A 16,481-nucleotide genomic window follows, 5' to 3' on the forward strand; every position below is an offset into this window, starting at 1 on the left:
AAGTACAAAAGCAAGGAAGTTATGATAAACCTGTATAAAACTCTGATTCAGCCTCAACTGGAGTTTTGTGTCCAGTTATGGCACCATACATCAGGAAGAATGTGAAGGCATTAGAGAGGATGCAGAAAAGATTCATGAGAATAGTTTCAGGGATCAGGAACTTCAATTACATGGTGAGATTGGGGAAGCTGAGGCTATTCTCCTTAGAGAAGAGAAGATTAAGAGGAGATTTGATAGAGGTGTTCAAAATCATGAGGGGTCTAGACAGAGTAGATAGGGAGAAACTGTTCCTGTCGGCGGAAGGATTGATAACCAGAGGACTGGGAAAAAAATGTTATGGTGACATTTGGAAAAACCTTTTGATGCAGTGAGTGGTTAGGACCTGGATGGACTGCCTGAGAGTGTGGTGGAGGCAGATTTAATCGAGGCCTTCAAAAGAGAATTGGATAATTATCCAAAGTGAAAAATTTGCAGAACAAAGGGGGAAAGGTGTGGAAAACTGGCTAGGCCAGCATTTATTGCCCATCCCTAATTGCCCTTGAGAAGGTGGTGGTGAGCTCCCTTCTTGAACCGCTGCAGTTCTTGGGAAGTAGGTACACCGATAGTGCTGTTAGGAAGGGAGTTCCAAGATTTTGACCCAGCGATAGTGAAGGAACGGCAATATAGTTCCAAGTTAGGATGGTGTGTGGCTTGGAAGGGAACTTGCAGGTGGTGATGTTCCCATGCATCTGCTGCCCTTGTCCTTCCAGGTGGTAGAGATGGCAGGTTTGAAAGGTACTGTCTAAGGAGCTGTGCTGTTACCATTCCATGATTCTATATAGGTACAATGTTAGCTTTCTGCCAGTTCTCTGGCATGACGGTTTTTTCTAAAGAATTGTTAGATATGTGTAATATTGCCTCTGCTATTTCTGCCCTCGATGCATTTACAAATGCAATCCATCTGGAGCAGATCTTATCCTCTGAGTTTGATTAGTTTATTTACTATTTCTCTTTTTATTTTAAAAGTGGTTACAATTTCTAATCTCATCTTCCAATGTCAATGTCCACCTGATCCAGCTCCCTGGTAAATACTGAAAGAAAATAATTATGTAATATTTCTGCCATTTCTCGATCACTGCATGTGATTTTATCCTGTACATCCTTTAATAGCCCTATTCCCATCCTTACTGTCCTTTTTTATGTGTCAGTAGAATATTTTACTATTTTGTTTTATGTTCTATGATAATTTAATTTCATAGCTCCTCTTTGCCATTCTAATTTTTTTTTTACCTCTCTCCCAATCTCTTTATACTATCTCGTGCCATGCTTTCCCCTGCTGTTTATGTACTTACTGTTTGCCTCTTACCCTACCCTCAATTTTTCCTATGTCTTTATTCCTCCCTCCTCATTACAGTTCAGTTTGTTCTTGCTTTTTTAGCAGAATATATTTTTCTTGGATCTGTTGAACATCATTTTAAATGTTTCCCTTTGTTGTTCAACATCATTGTTTGCACATATTATTGTCCATTTTATTTTCCCAAATTCTATCATCAACATCAGCTGTTCTCCAATCTATGACCCTGGTCTTTGTCATGCTCATGTTCTGCTCAATTATTATCTTAAATTGCATTACATTATGGTCACTATTGCCTAGTTGTTCCCCTAATTTTACATATCTTGCCTGCTCTGTTTCATTCCCCATTACTAGATCTGGTAGCATATTTTCCCTTGTTGGGCTTCTTAGCTCTTGGGTTAGAAAAGAGTCTTGAACACATTGTAAGAATTCTATTCCCTTATCCCCTTTGCCCACCTCTTCTTGCAAATTAATTTCAGCGTAGTTGAAATCCACCATGATTGTCTTTTTTAAACACAACCCATTTGCCTAATTTGTTTGCATATTTCTTCCTCCACCTCCCTCCCATTTTTGAGTGGCCTGTAGACTAACCCTATTAGTGTGATTGATTCTTTATTATATTTTATCTCCAGCCACATGTTTCTATTTCTGTCTTACTGATGGCTGCATCAAATTTTACTACTACCATTATGTTATCTCTAATAAGCACAACTACTCCACTTCCCCTTTTCCCATCTTCATCTTTTCTAAGTATGTTATATCCTGGAATGTTTAATTACAGTCCTGATTTTACCATAGTCATGTCTCCAGAGATTATTACTCTTGAAGCTCTGCTTTTTAATTTAACTCCTAACTCCTGATACTCCCTCAGCAGGACCTCCTCTCTTTTCCTACCTATATTGTTTGTTCCAATATGAACCATTACAATAGGATTTTCCTCCTCCCTTCCAAATTTTTCTCCAACTGCCTCAAGATATCCCTTTCCCGAACACCAGATAGGCAAAACATCTTTCAGGACGCTCATTCGTGGCTGCCTGGTTATAGAATCCTCCATTACATTTACATTTTTGTTCTGATTTTGCCCCCTTTGTCAGCCCTCTGAGCCACTGTGCCTTGGTCTGCATTGCGGCTGTTCTCTCCACTGTCTTCCTCCTTGTCCTCATCGGTGGCAAGTACCTTGTACCTGTTGGACAGGATCAGTGTCTGCGGGACCTCCTTCTCAATCTCTCCTAAACCCCCACTACCTGGTTCCCTAACAGTTACATTCCCCTTCCTGAACCTGGGGTGTGATTGTGCTCTGGATAAAACTATCTAGAAAATGAAATTGAATGCGATGGGAAGAAATTCCTAGAGATTTATTAAATTCTGTAAATTCATTTTAATACCTTCATGAAAAACAAAGAAACCCAGGGGAAAAAGTGGAAAACATGATCTTCAGAGTGAGTCACCTATTTTAATCTATCTGCCACTAGTTCATAGAGTCATAGAGTCAGTTAGGGCACAGAACAAGGCCATTCAGCCCCATCAAGTCCATGCTGGCTCTCCACAGAGCTATGCAATCAATCTCACTCCCCAGCTTAATCTCCATAGCCCTGCAAGTCTATTTCGCTCAGGTGGCCATCCAACTTCCTTGTGGGCAGCAGGTTCCAGGTCATTACCATCTGCTACGTAAAGAAGTGCTTCCTCATATTCCCCCTGCACCTTTTGCCCAAAACTTTCAATCTGTGTCCCCTAGTCCTTGCACCATTTGTTAATGGGAACAGCTTTTCCTTGTCATAAAAAGGTTTTATAAAAAATTAATTCTGGGGATTTGGGCATCACTGGCAAGGCTGGCATATGTTGCCATATGTTGCCCATCTCTAGTTGCCTTGATTGACAACTAAGTGGCTTTCTGAGCTACTTCAGAGGACAGTTAAGAGTGAAACACATTTGAAAGGTCGAACGCTCCAGTGTTTTACCATTGTGTGCTGCCTGTAAACATGCTGTGCTGCTTGTAAATAGAGCGCCTGAAGGCAGAGTGTTCATTGTGCTGTCTACCTTCAGAGCAGCCAATTCACATTAGCCTACTTCAAGGCACCAAGCTGCACTGCCAGTGATACGTCTGCTTACTGAAATTTTCCACTGAGAGAGCAGGCATTATTTATGATCAGAGCCTGACAGAGAGGGTTGAAGTACTTGCTTCATTTTCAATTGGTAGTCTTTTACAGAACTCCAGTTAAAACTATAGGCGCACTAACACAAAGATGATTTAAATGTACATCAAGCTTCTTAAATGGGGCAGTCTGATAAATAAGGGCCCAATTATAAGGTCAACCTTTTCTAAGAATTATAAGACAGATTTTACTGTTGGTGATTTGGTCAAATGGATTCTACCTGTGTCATCTAAATTCATTTTTAAAAACAACTTAGAATTATAACTGCTGTGCTGGAATCAGCACATATGGGGTTAAATCTGACCCCCACCCCACCCCCCCCCCCCAAATTTTATTGGGGGAGAGTGTTTTAGTTGGACATGACGGTAATGGCATTGCGGTTTACTACAGCTTTGAAACAATGGGAAAATTTCGGGCATCAGTTAAATAAAACAATCACACCATTTAATAGATATCTCTGCCAGTAATCAACATAGTCTTCTTTGTGTTCATTCAATATTGGTGAAATATATTTGCATTCATTAAATTACAAAAGGTATAAGGGCCAATTTTAACCATACTCACCTGGTGGAAACCAAATAGTTGGCAGTTAAAATTGCCTGGGTTATTTACCCAGCTCTGGGAGCTGATTGTTTGAAATTTTAGACTGCTCAATTGAACAGGCAGCAAGGATATTCCTCCAAAGCTAATGGGGTCCTTTTTTACATATACATGTCAGGTCCCATGTTACCTTTGGGACCTGACTGCAATTTTAATTGAGTGGCAATTGCGGGAAATACCATTGACAAGATGAAAGGCAGTGAATAAGAAACTTAAATAAACGAATGTAGTACTGAGGAAGTGCTGCATTGTCAGAGGTGCCATCTTTCAAATAAGATGTTAACCTACTGACCACTCAGCTGTTGATGAAAATGTTGTTTGAAGAAAATCAGGGGAATTCTCCCCGATGTCTTGGATAACATTTATCCTTCAACCAACATGACTAAAAATAGAAGACCTGGTCATTATCTCATAGCCGTTTTAGGGTCTCTCTGTACACAAATTTTGGTATTGTGTTTTCCTACATTACAAGAGAGACATCATGTCAAAATATTTCATTGACTGTGTAGCACTCTAGGAGACCCTGCAGTCATGAAAGGTCTAAAGCCAAGCAGAAATATTATAAAGAAGTATCAATGGGATTCAGGAGCCAGTTGAGGACCAATTAAACAAGAATTAGACAAGATGATAACCTACATGTTATTCACCCCTCATTCTCTAAACCATTTTGCTCTCTGTCTCGCCACCTTCAACTATTTCTTGAAAACCTCTATTCCACAATGCTTTGCAATCATCTCCCCTTAACTTTATTACTGTTCGGTGTCTTTTTCTACCCTGTCAGTTGTTTTCTGACTTTTGGTACTGTAAAGGTGCTATATAAATGAAATTATTATTGTTGTAGATGACAATGTGATGCCGCCACAATGTTGCTTCTCCATTCTAAATCTGTGTTCAGTTTTAACATATTTAGATTTGCCTTTCTAACAGCAGCTACAGCACATGAAAAGTAATTCATTTCACACAAAGTGCTTTGACATGTGTTGACAACATGATAAGCTGCAACATAAATGCAAGTCATTCTCTTCAAATATTTTCATGCCTGCAGCCTGTTTGGTGGTTGATTTTCTTACAGGCAGCTCTTAAAATTTGGTATTTTTTTTCCCAAACGTGAAAGAAAGAACTTGCATTTATAAAGTGCTATAACATGTCCTCAGGATATTAGAAAGTGCTTCACATCTCAATCACATCATATTACAAAAAGTAATTACTTTTGCAAGTGCTATCACTGTTATTATGGAGGGAAATGTAGTGCTCTTCCGTGAGTCTTGCTCCCATTGATGTATTCCTGTAGAAGGTGGCTTAGCTTGTGCCAATTGACATATAGAAATTACTTCCCGCACAGAATGTAGTTGCAAATGCGTCCCTTATATGGTCAGAACCTTGCAGTAACAAGGTGTAAAGGCACAGATCAAACCAGGCAGCAATGTCAGAATAAATCCACCTGCATTGTTTTATCTGAATCCTAGTGTATCGGTAGCACTTGAAGACTTTTTATATCAGAAATTCTGCTGCATAATTAAAAGAATGCATTCAAAATTTTTGCATGAGACTGCATATCATAGCTTGGTTTGGGGGGCGGTGAGGTGGGGGGGAGGGGAGATTTGTTCCAGTTGTGCCTGTTATTTTGAGAGTGAAATGGATGTTGGAGGTCCAATTTTTGGGTGCAATCTTCTGCACCTGATCCCCATGGACATTTACTAGTTGCCAGAATGGGAGGTGTTGAGTTCTGAGTGCCCAATCTAAAACAGGCGTTAGGTCCCGTGCATTTGCTAATCAGGAGCCAAACACCTGTTTCAGGACTATAATGCCCAATTGGGGAAAAAACTGAGTAGAGCATGCTGAATTTTTCATGTCTACGGCAGCCTAACCAGCAGTCTTACATGGGCCCACTGAAGGCTGCTGAGAAACAGGTAGGTTTTGCAGTCTTTGTTTACCATAATGTGGAGCTAGGAGGTGCAGAAATGCTTGTACCCAACTCCCCCCACCCCAACATCCCAACCACCCTCACTCCCCCCAGGACTTAACCTGCAGGCTGGCTCAGAATCCAAGATGGCCAATTCTGTGCAGGTCTGGATCGGTGAGCAGCCTTGGGACACTCAATTAGGATCCACAGCTCACCGGTATTTTGGAAATTAGGCCTGAAGACTATTTGAAGTGAACTTCCGGAAAGCACTTTCAAAGTGTGGCTGATTTTGCACCAGTTGCTGACAATCACCCAATGTCTCCTTCAGTAAACCCAGATTAGCTGTAACTTGAGGCAGTGCCACTGTAAGGATTTATTAACTTAACTGAATTGGTAATATTACTTGTTTCTTTGGTATGTGAACTACTGTAAGATTCACAGGACTACAAATTATATTCAAAGAAGGTGTGGATTTTGTAATGAGTTCTTTATGTTGTCTGATGCAACATAAATGTGATGTGTGGAATCCAGTTGATTGAAGATCTTAACAGGTTTATTACAGCTTAACTATTATATACAGTACAGAGCAAACTATTTATAGAACCTTCCTCTAGGTGTTACAGTTGCAGCATGATTCTGGCTTTGAGTCATATGACTGCATCCTGGTACTTGGCTCATTAGCATGCTAAGATCTTACATCATTCTTAAAAGCACTCATACAACAGGTTTTATTATAACTGAACTAGAACATATATATACAAACAGTTACTGCACAAGCACGCCTACACACACCTCACTCTGTTGGGTTATACCACTACAACTGTCTGGTCATGTGTGATGTGACATCACTTCCTCTGGTGATGTTCACTTACAACTCTTAAGTCCGCTCTTAATGTCGTCCCACAACAGAATCCTCCCAGTTAAATTAATGTATTGATTCAATAGCAGTGTTTCATTGTTATGTTAATATGGCTTTGAAGCACGTATCATGCCAGCACCTTTACTGCCAACATTGGAACTTTTCTCTTGCAGTATGTGAGTGGTAAAATTACTGGTAGTTCAAAGAAAGCTCCCCATCATCAGAATATTGAAAAACAATGAGCTCCTGTTTTGAATCAGAATCAACTTTCTACAGTGGGCGAAATCAAGAGATATGGGGATTGGCCAGGAAATTGGAGTTGAGCTAGAAGGTTAGCCATGATGGACAAACGTGGATCAATTAAGGAAAGCCAGCACAGATTTGTTAAAGGCAAATCTTCTTCAACTAAGTTGTTCGAGATTTTTAATGAGGCAACAGAGAAGATTGATGAGGGTAATGTGGTTAATGTGGTGTGCATGGACTTCCAAAAGGTGTGTGATCAAGAGCCACATAATAGGCTTGTCAGCAAAGTTGAAACCCATGGAATGAAAGGGGCAGTGGCCACATGAAAATTGGCTGAGTGACAGGAACGGTTGTTCTTCAGACTGGAGGAAGGCACTGGCATGATACGTGGTATGCAATGGTCGATGCTAGGACCACTACTTTTCTTGACATATATTAATGACCTAGTCTTAGATGTGTAAGATCTCACATTGTAGATCTGCTATTTTAAATCTCTGGAAGAAACACACGACACTAGCTTCTGAATTGCTGCTGTAAACTGAACCTTTATTATCTACTCCCTCTAGTGGCACACTGTGCATCCTACACCAAACATGTATGGTGATCTCAAATGAAAAATACACTAGGTAGCAAATGAACAAGAAATGAAGAATACACTACAGGATGTACAGGCCACGACTGCAAAATTTGCAGATGACATAAAACTCGGAAGTATTGTGAACTGTGAGGAGGATGGTGATATACTTCAAGAGAACATAGACAGGCTGGTGGAATGGGCGAATGCATGGCAGGTGAAATGAAGTGCGAAGTGATACATTTTGGTAGGAAGAATGAGGAGAGGCAATATAATCTAAAGGTTACACTTCTTAAGGATGTGCAAGAACAGAGTCACCTGGGGGTATATGTGCACAAATAGTTGAAGATGGCAGGGGAAGTCAAGAAAATGATTGAAAAGTCAGCTGGGATCTTGCGTTTTATGAATAGAGACACAGAGTACTAAAATAAGGAAGTTATAATGAACCTTTTTAAAACACTAGTTCAGCCTCTGCTGGAGTATTGCGTCCAATTCTGGGCATCGCACTTTAAGATGGATTGAAGGCTTTAGAGAGGGTGTGAAAACATTTACAAGAATGATTCCACAAATGAGAGATTCAGTTACGAGGATGGATTGAAGAAGCTTGGGTTATTCTCCTTAGAGAAGAGAAGGTTGAGAGGAGATTTGATTGAGGTGTTCAAAATAATAAGGGGTCTAGACAGGGTAGATAAGGAGAAACTGTTCCCATTGGTGGAAGGATCAAAAACCAGAGGACATCAATTTAAGGTGATTGGTAAAAGAAACAACAGTGACATGAGGAAAAGCTTTTTTACACAGCGAGTGGTTCGGATCTGGAATGTGCTAAGAGTGTGGTGGAGGCAGATTCAATTGTGGCTTCCAAAAGGGAATTTGATAAGCAACTGAAGAGAAAACATTTTGCAGGTCTACAGGCAAAGGATGAGGGAATGGGACTAGCACAGTTCCATTTGCAGAGAGCCAGCACGAACATGATGGGCTAAATGCCCTCCTTCTGTGCTGTAACCATTCTATGATTCTGTGATTCTATGATCTTACTGAATGATAAAGCAGGCTAGAGGAGCCATCTGGCCTACTTCTGTTTCTATTTTTATGTTCTGATGAAATAAAGCTATTATATGAGATCACAAAGGATATCAAATCGACCAGATTGGGTGTAAGATCACATGTATAATTGAAATGCCAAGACACCATTTCATAATGTTACAACCGCGGTGGGAGCAACGCACTGTCAATTCAGTCCCATCACTCCACAGGTCGCAGCACATTATTAAACTTTCACACCCAACTGGAAGAACAGCCGAATTAAACACTCTCGTAACCCCAGAATGAAACAGACCAAACCAGGTATCTTTAGACAACAACAAATTAACTATTTATTAAAAAAACTAAATCTTAAACACTATTAAGATAAACCTATGTCTAAAGACCTTATAACTTTTTATTTTAATCTCATTCCCCATTCACACACATACATTCAAAAGTAACAGCAGTTAATCGGTTTTTAAAAAGTGGAGTTTTTAAAAATTAGTTGTCCCTTAAGAATAAATAAAATAAGTAAGTCTTTGTAGGTTACGTTCCTGATGGATGGGATTCTAATGTGGAATTGATGAAAATAGTCCTTCAGAAGATAGGTATTCAACTCTTTGGCTGCAGCAATCATTAAACAGTTCTTTGAACAATGAGCACAGCAATTCAAACGGTTTCCTGACAAAGGAGGCTTTTCTTCTTTACTCAGAGAATTAATTTGGCTTGTAGCTCCTTGTAAAAATTTTCTGAGAGAGAATAAAACAGCTCCTTTTCTTCAGTATGCCTCACTGGAAAGTCTCTCAGAATTAACTGGTTTCAGCTGGTTTCTGCCAGTTCCACACACAGCCAAGTGGAAATATTACCATGTGACCTCCCTTTCTCTCCTGCTGTTGCCCAGGGTAACAAAAATCAGCTACTGCACAGTGTCTCAGGAATTCCAGAACCTTCTCTCCCTTTAAGGCACACACACTGTTTTTAAATCCGAGGAGAAAAAATAATTACAGATCCATGACAATAAGAACATAAGAAATAGGAGCTGGAGTAAGCCATATGGCTCCTTCGAGCCTGCTCCGCCATTCATTTAAATCATGGCTAACCTTTTACCTCAACTCCACTTTGCTGCCCTATCCCCATATGCTTTGATTTCACCCACTCTAATAGCTTGATTTGAATTCAAATCAAAAACTCATTGCGTTGCAAATAGCACTTGGGGGAATCATATTCATGCTCTCTTTGAGTAAAGCAGAAGTGGACGCAATACTAAATCTACCCTCCAGCCAACTCTACTTCTCTACGTTCAGAGTTGCCATAAGTTTTGTTATTTAATGATAAAAATATAAAATAAAATAATTAGATAAAAATAAAGAAAAATTATGCCTGCTCCCTCTCGTCCAATTTACTCCAGTATTCTAATCCCACTTCAACTGACGACTATACTTGGCCTTGAATCCCCATGTTCAATGCCACAGGACATTGTCTAGTATAGCTAAATATATGTAAGGTTTATTCTATTAAGGGAATTTCATGAGGTTTTGCTCTTGCTGTCAAACCACACTCAAAGGTCAAGGGCATTGGATGCAGAGGTCAATGTCTATTATTTGTGACTCTGCTTATTTTTTGGTGAAAATTGAAACTGCTAGGATGAGGCACAGACCTGTATGCCTGATTCACTAATCTGGATTTCTGACGAGTGAGGCTCTGAGTCACAAGTGGAGCCTGGAAAAAAAACTACCCTATAATGCACTTTGCATATATTTAATTGTTTGTCACAAAATTTCCTTTTATATACTATAATATGCATTGCCGTGATTTTGTTGTAAATCAAGATGATATACAATGCAAGAAAATAGTAGGTAGTTTTTTTTAATTCATTCATTCATGGAATGTGAGGCCATCATTTATTGCCCATCCCTAGTTGCCCTTGAGAAGGTGATGAGCTACCTTCTTGAACTGCTGCAGTGCGTGTGGTCAAGATACTCTCATGGTGCTGATAGACAGGGAGATCCAGGATTTTGACCCAGTGGCTTTGAAGGAAAGGCAATATATTTCCAAGTCAAGGTGGTGTGTGTCTTGGAGGGGAACCTACAGGTGGTATTCTCATGCGCTGGCTGCCTTTGTCCTTCTAGGTGGTAGAGTTTGTTGGTTTTGCAAGGTGCTGTCAAAGGACCCTCATGCGTTGCTGCAGTGCATCTTGTAGATGATACATATTGTATTTTACAGTGTACCAGTGATGGAGGAGGTGAATGTTTAAGGTGGTGGATGATGTACCAGTCAAGAGGGTTGCTTTGTCCTGGATGGTGTCAAGCATCTTGAGTGTTATTGGAACTACACTCATCCACACAAGTGTTATCATAAGAAATATGTGCGCTGCTGGAAGAGTGCATATTTGAGTTTGTATCCCAGAATAAATTGCGCATTCCTTTGACTAAACTACGTAACTCTTAGTGTTACCAGTGTATCCCAGTATAAGTTGTGAACCTTCCATTGTAAGCTGGATAAATTGCACATTCTCTAATGTAATCTGATTATCTCTATTATAACCTTTGTATCCTATAACTTAAAACTGTATTCCCAAAGTAAACTATGTATTTCCCAACTTAAGTGAATTAACCACAATTTGAATATCTTTCAATACAACCTATTTATTTCTCAGTTGAAGCTATGTGCTGCTCAGTGTAATCTATATAACCACATGTAGACTTTATATCCTCCAGTGTGAACCGTATGTGCCCGGTGTAAGTTTTGTATTGATTAAATCTTTACAAAGGGTACAAGGGTGCATTCACACTACAACTGTTGCATTGGTGCAACACTGCAGTTATAGTGTAAATTCAACCTGAATCCAGAGTCAGAGGCCAACTTGGCACTGGAGCAAAGCAAAGTGAAGTTGCCCAACCTTACCCACCCCACTCCCCCATTGCCTCTCCACACTTCCCAGACTTACCTGGGGGCCTTGGCGCCAACTGAAATTGGTTAGGCCTCAACAGGTGAGCTGTGCTGAGGTTCCTGATTTCCGTCTGCTGAGGCCCAAGGATGATTTTAGTTCAGTCCTCAGGCCTCATGCTATCACTGCACACCACTGGAATAGCATCCAGTTTGGGGCAGGAACAAATATAGGCCTGATAAAATTGAACCTATTTCTACTGACTGTTGCTAAGGACTTCCATTATCTTATTCATCAGTCAAAACATTCCACTAACTTTTCTTCTTTTCCTTAACTTTTTTAACAGGTTCCCTGGTATTCAAATTCTTCATCATATAAAAATAATTTATCTGATTGACAGTCACACCCACACAATGTATGGACAGGGTTCGAAGCACAGCCGCTGTTTTAAATAAGCATCTAATCTATTTTCAGGAATGGAGACATTAAATAGGAAAAGCTGAGCAAACATGCCTTGTTAGTCAGGGTTTGAAGTAGAGATGACATGACACTAATTTCCTACAAAACAAAATATACACAGAATGTGAGTAATGTCAGTAGTATCAGTGACTAACCAACAATAGTTACAGAGCACGGTTAACTCAGAATCTACCATAACACAATAACATCACCTCAAAATGATAACAAAAAGTGTCTGAAAGCAGAGCCTCAGGTTAACAGATTGCAATTTCTTTGAACCATAAGCAGCTACACAGGCCATCATCAAGGACTTAAAGGGCATGCACACAAGACCTTGCAGAGAAAAATCCTGCAGAAACAGAAATATTTAACAGACAGTCTTACAGACAGTAGGGTTGACCTTCATCTTCAAATCTAAATCAGTTCTAAATGGGTCTAACACTGCCCAAACTGTCAAGTGCAAATATTAGCCAATTCTTTGGTATTAGTAGTCAAAATTCCAGGTGTAGATTCAGGTTGAGTTTAGGGAAGAAATTAGGGAATACATTTTCATCTTCACTGCTTGGCGGTAAACTGGTGAAGCAGCTTGGTGGTGCATAATAGAACCCATCCAATTATCATTCCATTGTAATCAATGGAGTGGAAATCAGACAGTTTCTATAATGGGGAAATGATTTACTCCACCAGATTACTGCCTATACACCGGAAATGAAAATTTACCCCTAGTTGTGGGTGTGGAAAACTGCACGTCTGGGAAAATTAAAGGAATGGTCACAATTAAAAGGGAGCATCACAATGAAGGAATAAAACTTCAGCATGCTTTTCCAGAGCCTTTATCCTTCAAAATCCTTAACCTTCACTGAAAGGAGCAAAGGATTAAAGAGTGGCAAGCACAAATGAAGAGCCTGCAGAGAAGTGACTGAGCAGTTCAATGCCCAACCATCCCCCCACCCCCCAGTGTCTGGCTATGTTAAAGATGCTATATATAAATGCAAGTTGTTGCTGTTGTTATTGATGGCTGCTGGTGTTGAGATGGGACTGCATATGGTGCTTATGAGGGCAGCTGCCCTCTGCCACTTCACAGCACTATCCCCATAGATTAATATTGTAGCATGTCTGCAAGGGGCTAAAGCCAATTTTCAGGCCACAACCACCATTACTGCCCCCTGCATACTCCAGCTCTTTGCTTTACGATAGTCTCAGATATCATTGAAACAGATGGGAATGCTCAGCATCTGCCCTTCTTTTGAGTCATATCCTGAGAAGACAGACCCCCATGGTCAGTGGAAAGTAGGTGTGTTTGGGCCGACAGAAACACCTCACGGTATCAACTCACCCAAAGCCTCGTGAAGATCAGGAGGAAATAAAGAAAAAGAATTAACAAGAAGGACCCAGACATGATCTAAAAACACATATTTGAACTGCAGTTCCCCTTTTAAAAGCGCTTCTACTGGAAATATCTGCCATGGGCCTTCTTCCCACTAGGTTTCCTAGACATGCGAGCAACATGGGGAGAAGGGCGAATTTCCATTCTGGTCTCCTGCTCATCTGCTATAGCTTCAGCAGAAGAGCTGCAGAAACCCATGGAGAAGGATGTGATGAATGGAAGAATCCTCATGGAAATAGATCTCCAGGCAAAAAGTGAAGCAACACCCTTCCCTGCCCCATTTTGTTTTACTGTATACTGCCTTGTGAGTGGCATTAATAAGGATTTACCATTTAGGTTTTGAAGTTACTCTCTCTATTGTCACTGTCCTCTACCTTCCTACAAGTCCCAATTTCCCTGGTGCATCTACATGTAGCTTGCACACACTCAGTCTAATGTGATCCCTTTATCCCTTGTGTTATTTCAAATGCCTGATATACATTCTTTATCCAATGCTGCTTGCCAACTCTGGTAAATTTTATACTGTTTTCAAATCTACCATCACATCTTGTTCTAAAAAATAAATGTGAATTCCCAGAAGCAATCTATGTGTAATGGAAAGCACTTGATCCAATAATTATATACAAACACCATTCACTGGCTTGATATTCTTCTCCTTCTTCTTAAGCAGTCCCTCAGGATCGAGGATCACTTGCTTCCACCCTGGTTCGATAGGTTCTGAGACGGCTGATCAGTCCAATGCATGATCTGCAGACTCTGCCACATGCGGGCAGGTGGTGCGGGAAGGGTCAGGTAGATGAGTTAGTTTGAAGGTTTGTGTGCTCCCTCCAATGCCTCGACTTCACCTCCACATGTTCCCGATGAAGTCCGTCGAGGTGTACAATGCCTTCCTGAATCAGCTTTCTTCATCTAGGATGGTCACAAGCCAGGGACTCCCACGAGTCAGCGGGGATCTTTTAAGGATGCTTGAAGGACATCACTAGGCCTTGAGGCACGCCACATAATATGCTACAAAGACAGAAAAAGCTGGCAACAGGGCTGGCAGCATCTATGCAGAGAGAAACAGAGATAACGTTTGAGGTCGATGACCTTTTGACCTCTTAATACTTCCTCGGCCTGCCAAACACACTTACTAATTTTTCTGCCTTCCATTTCCAACTTTTTTTTTCTCCCTTCTGAATCTACTCTTAAGTTCCCATGCCCCTACCAAGCTAGTTTAAACCCTCGCCAAAAGCACTAGCAAAACCTTCTGCGAGGCTATTGGTCCAGGTCCTGCTGAGGTGCAACCTATCCGGCTTACACAGGACCCATCTCCCCCGGAAGCAGCCCCAATGAGTCAGGAATCAAAAGCCCTCCCTCCTGCACCATCTCTCCAGCCACATATTCACCAGTTCTATCTTCCTATTTCTGTATTCACTAGCACATAGCACCAGCAGTAATCCAGAGGTTACTACCTTTGAGGTCCTGCTTTTCAATCTCTCTCCTAGCTCCCTAAACTCTGCCTGCAGGACCTCAACCATCTTTCTGCCTATGTCATGGGTGCCAATATGGACCACAACCTTTAGCTGTTCACCCTCCCTCCTCAGAATATCCTGTAGCCGCTCAGTGACATCCTTGGCCTTAGCAACATACAATCCTGGAGTCAAGTCTGTGGCCGCAGAAGCACCTGTCTGTTCTCCTTATGATCAAATCCCCTACCATTTCTGCTCTTCTACTCTTCTTCCTCCTCCACTGTGCAGCTGAGCCATCCAAGGTGCCATGGATTTGGCTCTGCCTGCTTTTCCCAGAGAAACTGTAATGAGTTCTTTGTGTTGTCTGATGCAACATAAATGAGATGCTGAAGTCCAGTTCATTGAAGATCTCAAACAGGTTTATTACTTCTAAACTATTAGACACAGTACATAACAAACTATTTACAGAACCTTCCTCTAGGTGTTACAGTTGCAGAGTCACATGACTGCATCCTGGTACTTAGCTTATTAGCATACTAAAATCTTAAAGGGATATCACTCTTAAAGACAATTATACAACATCCCCTTTTTTTCCAAAGATAAGTCTCATATGCTGCAAGTAAAAGCACATAAGATTAGATAACATCAAAATTAGTTGTACAGGATAGAGATTATAAAATTTACATGTATAGAACCTTAAGAGTCCATATATCATTTTGGTGGTTTGATAACTCTTGCTCGAAGAATTTGCATCTCAGCTGCTGCTGTTTTTTGTGAGGTTTCTCCCTTTCTGCATTCAGTTTCTGTTGCTCTGCCTTCAGCCTGCTAACATACTCTGTTACTTTTCTCAAGATGACCACTTTTGAGGCATTGTCATTCTTGGAAAGTTCTGGCATCTCATCTCGAAGAGGCAATAGATAATGTTTCAACTCATTCCTCCCCTGCCTCTTCAGGACATTGCATGTTCTTCGCCTCTCCTCATCCTTCACGTCTGAAGGTCTTGGGCTCAAGATTGAGGGTTTTTTGGGGAAGGAGTACTTGGCTTCATGGAGGTACCTGTCCATTCTGGCTCCTTGTGGTGATGGTGGTTCTGTAGAGGGCAGAAGTGAAAGTGCAGCATAGTTGTGCTGTTGCTGGATTTCCGGACTGTACCATTTGATGCTGGCCAGAGTCTGCGAGCTGGTTCCAGTCCTTGGAGATTTCCCCTTGTCAATGCTCCCCACTGCCAGCCTTTGTTTCTCAGTAGTGACAATGTCAATCTCTTCTTCTGAGTCACTGAAGCACGAGGAAACATTGCCTGTTGACAAAGAACTTTCACCATCTGAGTTTGAATCATCATTCTCTTGGTGTGGCATCTCTGAGAAGGGGCTGATACTTTCCAAACCAGAACCACTGAGATCCTGGAGGAACTGTGACTCAATGCGGGTACCCTTGGTCTCGTCTACTGTAATTGGTACCTTGGTGACCTCGTGGATAGTTATGATGTTGAGGTCCTTACATGCTGGTAGTCCTGCACCGCTGGTCTAGTTGTGTCTACCAGGTAGAATATTTGTGGTTTCCATGCCAACTTTCCATAGCATTGTTAGTGTGCTACTGCAAGGGATGGGTG

At 41.0% G+C, this 16,481-nt stretch overlaps 1 long non-coding RNA gene across 1 annotated transcript in view; it reads left to right on the forward strand.

Annotated features, from left to right (window-relative positions):
• Positions 1-5,919: 5,919 nt before the first annotated feature.
• Positions 5,920-16,481, forward strand: part of LOC137382980 (uncharacterized) — a 58,376-nt gene continuing 47,814 nt past the window's right edge. The window contains exon 1 of the long non-coding RNA XR_010977317.1: positions 5,920-5,996. This is a non-coding gene — a long non-coding RNA (uncharacterized lncRNA). The remainder of the gene's footprint in view (positions 5,997-16,481) is intronic.

Source organism: Heterodontus francisci, chromosome 23, assembly GCF_036365525.1.
Source record: "Heterodontus francisci isolate sHetFra1 chromosome 23, sHetFra1.hap1, whole genome shotgun sequence".
NCBI lineage: Eukaryota > Metazoa > Chordata > Chondrichthyes > Heterodontiformes > Heterodontidae > Heterodontus > Heterodontus francisci.